This window comes from Argopecten irradians, chromosome 3, assembly GCF_041381155.1.
Source record: "Argopecten irradians isolate NY chromosome 3, Ai_NY, whole genome shotgun sequence".
NCBI lineage: Eukaryota > Metazoa > Mollusca > Bivalvia > Pectinida > Pectinidae > Argopecten > Argopecten irradians.
In genome coordinates, this window is record NC_091136.1 from 69858744 (window position 1) to 69867873 (window position 9130).

The window sequence follows — 9130 nt, forward strand, 5'->3', positions numbered from 1 at the left end:
TCATTGACCATGTTACCATGTCAGTGATCATGTTACCATGTCAGTGATCATGTTACCATGTCATTGATCATGTTACCATGTCATTGATCATGTTACCATGTCATTGATCATGTTACCATGTCATTGACCATGTTACCATGTCATTGATCATGTTACCATGTCAGTGATCATGTTACTATGTCATTGACCATGTTACCATGTCATTGATTATGTTACCATGTCATTGATCATGTTACCATGTCAGTGACCATGTTACCATGTCATTGATCATGTTACCATGTCATTGATTATGTTACCATGTCATTGATCATGTTACCATGTCATTGATCATGTTACCATGTCATTGATCATGTTACCATGTCATTGATCATGTTACCATGTCATTGACCATGTTACCATGTCATTGATCATGTTACCATGTCATTGATCATGTTACCATGTCATTGATCATGTTACCATGTCATTGATCATGTTACCATGTCATTGATCATGTTACCATGTCATTGATCATGTTACCATGTCATTGATCATGTTACCATGTCAGTGATCATGTTACCATGTCAGTGATCATGTTACCATGTCATTGATCATGTTACCATGTCATTGATTATGTTACCATGTCATTGATCATGTTACCATGTCATTGATCATGTTACCATGTCATTGATCATGTTACCATGTCATTGATCATGTTACCATGTCATGATCATGATCATGTTACCATGTCATTTGATCATGTTACCATGTCATTGATCATGTTACCATGTCATTGATCATGTTACCATGTCATTGATCATGTTACCATGTCATTGATCATGTTACCATGTCATTGATCATGTTACCATGTCATTGACCATGTTACCATGTCATTGATCATGTTACCATGTCATTGATCATGTTACCATGTCATTGATTATGTTACCATGTCATTGATCATGTTACCATGTCATTGATCATGTTACCATGTCAGTGATCATGTTACCATGTCATTGATCATGTTACCATGTCATTGATCATGTTACCATGTCAGTGATCATGTTACCATGTCATTGATCATGTTACCATGTCATTGATCATGTTACCATGTCATTGATCATGTTACCATGTCATTGATCATGTTACCATGTCATTGATCATGTTACCATGTCATTGATCATGTTACCATGTCAGTGATCATGTTACCATGTCATTGATCATGTTACCATGTCATTGACCATGTTACCATGTCATTGATCATGTTACCATGTCATTGACCATGTTACCATGTCATTGATTATGTTACCATGTCATTGATCATGTTACCATGTCATTGATCATGTTACCATGTCATTGATCATGTTACCATGTCATTGATCATGTTACCATGTCATTGATCATGTTACCATGTCATTGATCATGTTACCATGTCATTGATCATGTTACCATGTCAGTGATCATGTTACCATGTCATTGATCATGTTACCATGTCAGTGATCATGTTACCATGTCATTGATCATGTTACCATGTCATTGATTATGTTACCATGTCAGTGATCATGTTACCATGTCAGTGATCATGTTACCATGTCATTGATCATGTTACCATGTCATTGACCATGTTACCATGTCATTGATTATGTTACCATGTCATTGATCATGTTACCATGTCATTGATCATGTTACCATGTCATTGATCATGTTACCATGTCATTGATCATGTTACCATGTCATTGATCATGTTACCATGTCATTGATTCATGTTACCATGTCATTGATCATGTTACCATGTCATTGATCATGTTACCATGTCATTGATCATGTTACCATGTCATTGATCATGTTACCATGTCATTGATCATGTTACCATGTCAGTGATCATGTTACCATGTCAGTGATCATGTTACCATGTCATTGATTATGTTACCATGTCATTGACCATGTTACCATGTCATTGATCATGTTACCATGTCAGTGATCATGTTACCATGTCATTGATCATGTTACCATGTCATTGATCATGTTACCATGTCATTGATTATGTTACCATGTCATTGACCATGTTACCATGTCATTGATCATGTTACCATGTCATTGATCATGTTACCATGTCATTGATCATGTTACCATGTCATTGATTATGTTACCATGTCATTGATCATGTTACCATGTCATTGATCATGTTACCATGTCATTGATTATGTTACCATGTCATTGATTATGTTACCATGTCAGTGATCATGTTACCATGTCAGTGATCATGTTACCATGTCATTGACCATGTTACCATGTCATTGATCATGTTACCATGTCATTGATCATGTTATTATGTCATTGATCATGTTACCATGTCATTGATCATGTTACCATGTCATTGATCATGTTACCATGTCAGTGATCATGTTACCATGTCATTGATTATGTTACCATGTCATTGATCATGTTACCATGTCATTGATCATGTTACCATGTCATTGATCATGTTACCATGTCATTGATCATGTTACCATGTCATTGATCATGTTACCATGTCATTGATCATGTTACCATGTCATTGATCATGTTACCATGTCATTGATCATGTTACCATGTCATTGATTATGTTACCATGTCAGTGATCATGTTACCATGTCATTGATCATGTTACCATGTCATTGATCATGTTACCATGTCATTGATTATGTTACCATGTCATTGATTATGTTACCATGTCAGTGATCATGTTACCATGTCAGTGACCATGTTACCATGTCAGTGATCATGTTACCATGTCATTGATTATGTTACCATGTCATGATCATGTTACCATGTCATGATCATGTTACCATGTCATTGATCATGATATTACCATGTCATTGATCATGTTACCATGTCAGTGATCATGTTACCATGTCATTGATCATGTTACCATGTCATTGATCATGTTACCATGTCAGTGATCATGTTACCATGTCATTGATCATGTTACCATGTCATTGATCATGTTACCATGTCATTGATCATGTTACCATGTCATTGATCATGTTACCATGTCATTGATTATGTTACCATGTCATTGATCATGTTACCATGTCATTGATTATGTTACCATGTCATTGATCATGTTACCATGTCATTGATCATGTTACCATGTCATTGATCATGTTACCATGTCATTGATCATGTTACCATGTCATTGATCATGTTACCATGTCATTGACCATGTTACTATGTCATTGACCATGTTACCATGTCATTGATTATGTTACTATGTCAGTGATCATGTTACTATGTCATTGATCATGTTACCATGTCATGATCATGTTACCATGTCATTGACATGTTACCATGTCATTGATCATGTTACCATGTCAGTGATCATGTTACCATGTCATTGATCATGTTACCATGTCATTGATCATGTTACCATGTCAGTGATCATGTTACCATGTCATTGATCATGTTACCATGTCATTGATCATGTTACCATGTCATTGATCATGTTACCATGTCATTGATCATGTTACCATGTCATTGATTATGTTACCATGTCATTGATCATGTTACCATGTCATTGATCATGTTACCATGTCATTGATCATGTTACCATGTCATTGATCATGTTACCATGTCATTGATCATGTTACCATGTCATTGATCATGTTACCATGTCAGTGATCATGTTACCATGTCAGTGATCATGTTACCATGTCATTGATCATGTTACCATGTCAGTGATCATGTTACCATGTCAGTGATCATGTTACCATGTCATTGATCATGTTACCATGTCATTGATCATGTTACCATGTCAGTGATCATGTTACCATGTCATTGATCATGTTACCATGTCATTGATCATGTTACCATGTCATTGATCATGTTACCACGTCATTGATCATGTTACCATGTCATTGACCATGTTACCATGTCATTGATCATGTTACCATGTCATTGATCATGTTACCATGTCATTGATTCATGTTACCATGTCATTGAATTCATGATCATGTTACCATGTCATTGATCATGTTACCATGTCATTGATCATGTTACCATGTCATGATATGTTACCATGTCATTGATCATGTTACCATGTCATTGATCATGTTACCATGTCATTGATTCATGTTACCATGTCAGTCATGACATGTTACCATGTCATTGATCATGTTACCATGTCATTGATCATGTTACCATGTCATTGATCATGTTACCATGTCAGTGATCATGTTACCATGTCATTGATCATGTTACCATGTCATTGATCATGTTACCATGTCATTGATCATGTTACCATGTCATTGATCATGTTACCATGTCATTGATCATGTTACCATGTCATTGTCATGTGACCATGTCATGTCATGATCATGTTACCATGTCATTGATCATGTTACCATGTCATTGATCATGTTACCATGTCATTGATCATGTTACCATGTCATTGATCATGTTACCATGTCAGTGATCATGTTACCATGTCATTGATCATGTTACCATGTCATTGATCATGTTACCATGTCATTGATCATGTTACCATGTCATTGACCATGTTACCATGTCATTGATCATGTTACCATGTCATTGATCATGTTACCATGTCATTGATCATGTTACCATGTCATTGATTATGTTACCATGTCATTGATCATGTTACCATGTCATTGATCATGTTACCATGTCATTGATCATGTTACCATGTCAGTGATCATGTTACCATGTCATTGATCATGTTACCATGTCATTGATCATGTTACCATGTCATTGATCATGTTACCATGTCATTGATCATGTTACCATGTCATGATCATGTTACCATGTACGTGATCATGTTACCATGTCATTGATCATGTTACCATGTCAGTGATCATGTTACCATGTCAGTGATCATGTTACCATGTCATTGATCATTCGACCACGTCAGTGATCATGTTACCATGTCATTGATCATGTTACCATGTCATTGATCATGTTACCATGTCATTGATCATGTTACCATGTCATTGATCATGTTACCATGTCAGTGATCATGTTACCATGTCATTGATCATGTTACCATGTCATTGATCATGTTACCATGTCAGTGATCATGTTACCATGTACGTGATCATGTTACCATGTCATTGACCATGTTACCATGTCATTGATCATGTTACCATGTCATTGATCATGTTACCATGTCATTGATCATGTTACCATGTCATTGATCATGTTACCATGTCATTGATCATGTTACCATGTCATTGACCATGTTACCATGTCAGTGATCATGTTACCATGTCATTGATCATGTTACCATGTCATTGATCATGTTACCATGTCATTGATCATGTTACCATGTCATTGATCATGTTACCATGTCATTGACCATGTTACCATGTCAGTGATCATGTTACCATGTCAGTGATCATGTTACCATGTCATTGATCATGTTACCATGTCATTGATCATGTTACCATGTCAGTGATCATGTTACCATGTCATTGATCATGTTACCATGTCATTGATCATGTTACCATGTCATTGATCATGTTACCATGTCATTGATCATGTTACCATGTCAGTGATCATGTTACCATGTCATTGATCATGTTACCATGTCATTGATCATGTTACCATGTCATTGATCATGTTACCATGTCAGTGATCATGTTACCATGTCATTGATCATGTTACCCATGTCAATGATCATGTTACCAGTCATTGATCATGTTACCATGTCATTGATCATGTTACCATGTCATTGACCATGTTACCATGTCATTGATCATGTTACCATGTCATTGATCATGTTACCATGTCATTGACCATGTTACCATGTCAGTGATCATGTTACCATGTCATTGTGTTACCATGTCATTGATCATGTTACCATGTCATTGATCATGTTACCATGTCATTGATCATGTTACCATGTCATTGATTATGTTACCATGTCAGTGATCATGTTACCATGTCAGTGATCATGTTACCATGTCATTGATCATGTTACCATGTCATTGATTATGTTACCATGTCATTGACCATGTTACCATGTCAGTGATCATGTTACCATGTCATTGATCATGTTACCATGTCATTGATTATGTTACCATGTCATTGATCATGTTACCATGTCATTGATCATGTTACCATGTCATTGATCATGTTACCATGTCAGTGATCATGTTACCATGTCATTGACCATGTTACCATGTCATTGATCATGTTACCATGTCATTGATCATGTTACCATGTCATTGATCATGTTACCATGTCATTGATCATGTTACCATGTCATTGATCATGTTACCATGTCATTGATCATGTTACCATGTCATTGATCATGTTACCATGTCATTGATCATGTTACCATGTCATTGATCATGTTACCATGTCATTGATCATGTTACCATGTCATTGATTATGTTACCATGTCAGTGATCATGTTACCATGTCAGTGATCATGTTACCATGTCATTGATCATGTTACCATGTCATTGATCATGTTACCATGTCATTGATTATGTTACCATGTCATTGATCATGTTACCATGTCAGTGATCATGTTACCATGTCATTGATCATGTTACCATGTCATTGATCATGTTACCATGTCATTGATTATGTTACCATGTCATTGATTATGTTACCATGTCAGTGATCATGTTACCATGTCAGTGATCATGTTACCATGTCAGTGATCATGTTACCATGTCATTGATCATGTTACCATGTCATTGATTATGTTACCATGTCAGTGATCATGTTACCATGTCATTGATTATGTTACCATGTCATTGATCATGTTACCATGTCATTGATCATGTTACCATGTCAGTGATCATGTTACCATGTCATTGATCATGTTACCATGTCATTGACCATGTTACCATGTCATTGACCATGTTACCATGTCAGTGATCATGTTACCATGTCAGTGATCATGTTACCATGTCAGTGATTATGTTACCATGTCATTGACCATGTTACCATGTCATTGATTATGTTACCATGTCATTGATTATGTTACCATGTCAGTGATCATGTTACCATGTCATTGACCATGTTACCATGTCATTGATCATGTTACCATGTCATTGATCATGTTACCATGTCATTGATCATGTTACCATGTCAGTGATCATGTTACCATGTCAGTGATCATGTTACCATGTCAGTGATCATGTTACCATGTCATTGACCATGTTACCATGTCATTGATCATGTTACCATGTCATTGATCATGTTACCATGTCATTGATCATGTTACCATGTCATTGATCATGTTACCATGTCAGTGATCATGTTACCATGTCATTGGATTATGTTACCTACCTACTCCAAGGTGGGCATCAGTACTGGTAAACTCTATGGTTAGGTGTGATACCTACCTACTCCGAGGTGGGCGTCAGTACTGGTAAACTCTATGGTTAGATGTGATACCTACCTACTCCAAGGAGGACGTCAGTACTGGTAAACTCTATGGTTAGGTGTGATACCTAACTACTCCAAGGTGGGCATCAGTACTGGTAAACTCAATGGTTAGATGTGATACCTACCTACTGCCACATGGACGTCAGTACTGGTAAACTCTATGGTTAGATGTGATACCTATATACTCCAAGGTGAGCGTCAGTACTGGTAAACTCTATGGTTAGGTGTGATACCTACCTATACCTACCTACTCCAAGGTGGGCGTCAGTACTGGTAAACTCTATGGTTAATTGTGATACCCACCTACTCCGGGTGGATGTCAGTATTGGTAAACTCTATGGTTAGGTGTGATACCTACCTACTCCGAGGTGGGCGTCAGTACTGGCAAACTCTAATGTTAGGTGTGATCACAACCTACTCTGAGGTGGACGTCAGTACTGGTAAACTCTATGGTTAGGTGTGATACCTACCTACTCCTACTTGGGTGTCAGTACTGGTAAACTCTATGGTTAGATGTGATACATACCTACTCCAAGGTGAGCGTCAGTACTGGTAAACTCTATAGTTAGGTGTGATACCTACCTACTCCAAGGTGGGCGTCAGTACTGGTAAACTCTATGGTTAGATGTGATACCTACCTACTCCGAGGTGGGCGTCAGTACTGGTAAACTCTATGGTTAGGTGTAATACCTACCTACTCCGAGGTGAACGTCAGTACTGATAAACTCTATGGTTAGGTGTGATACCTACCTACTCCCACATGGGTGTCAGTACTGGTAAACTCTATGGTTAGGTGTGATACCTACCTACTCCAAGGTGGGCGTCAGTACTGGTAAACTCTATGGTTAGATGTGATACCTACCTACTCCGAGGTGGGCATCAGTACTGGTAAACTCTATGGTTAGATGTGATACCTACCTACTCCGAGGTGGGCGTCAGTACTGGTAAACTGTATGATTAGGTGTGATACCTACCTACTCCGAGTTAGGAGTCAGTACTGGTAAACTCTATGGTTAGGTGTGGTACCTACCTACTCCGAGGTGGATGTCAGTACTGGTAAACTCTATGGTTAGGTGTAATACCTACCTACTCAAGGTGGGCGTCAGTACTGGTAAACTCTATGGTTAGGTGTAATACCTACCTACTCCGAGGTGGATGTCAGTATTGGTTAACTCTATGGTAAGGTGTAATACCTACCTACTCCAGGTGGATGTCAGTACTGGTAAACTCTATGTTTAGGTGTGATACCTACCTACTCCGAGGTGGGCGTCAGTACTGGTAAACTCTATGGTTAGGTGTGATACCTACCTACTCCGAGGTGGGCATCAGTACTGGTAAACTCTATGGTTAGGTGTGATACCTACCTACTCCCACATGGGTGTCAGTACTGGTAAACTCAATGGTTAGATGTGATACATACCTACTCCAAAGTGGGCATCAGTATTTGTAAACTCTATGGTTAAATGTGATACCTACCTACTCCGAGGTGGGCGTCAGTACTGGTAAACTCTATGGTTAGGTGTGATACCTACCTACTCCAAGGTGGGCGTCAGTACTTGTAAACTCTATGGTTAGGTGTGATACCTACCAACTATGAGGTGGGCGTCAGTACTGGCAAACTCTATGGTTAGATGTGATACATACCTACTCCGAGGTGGGCGTCAGTACTGGTAAACTCTATGGTTAGGTGTGATACCTACCTACTCCGAGGTGGGCATCAGCACTGGTAAACTCTATGGTTAGGTGTGATACATAC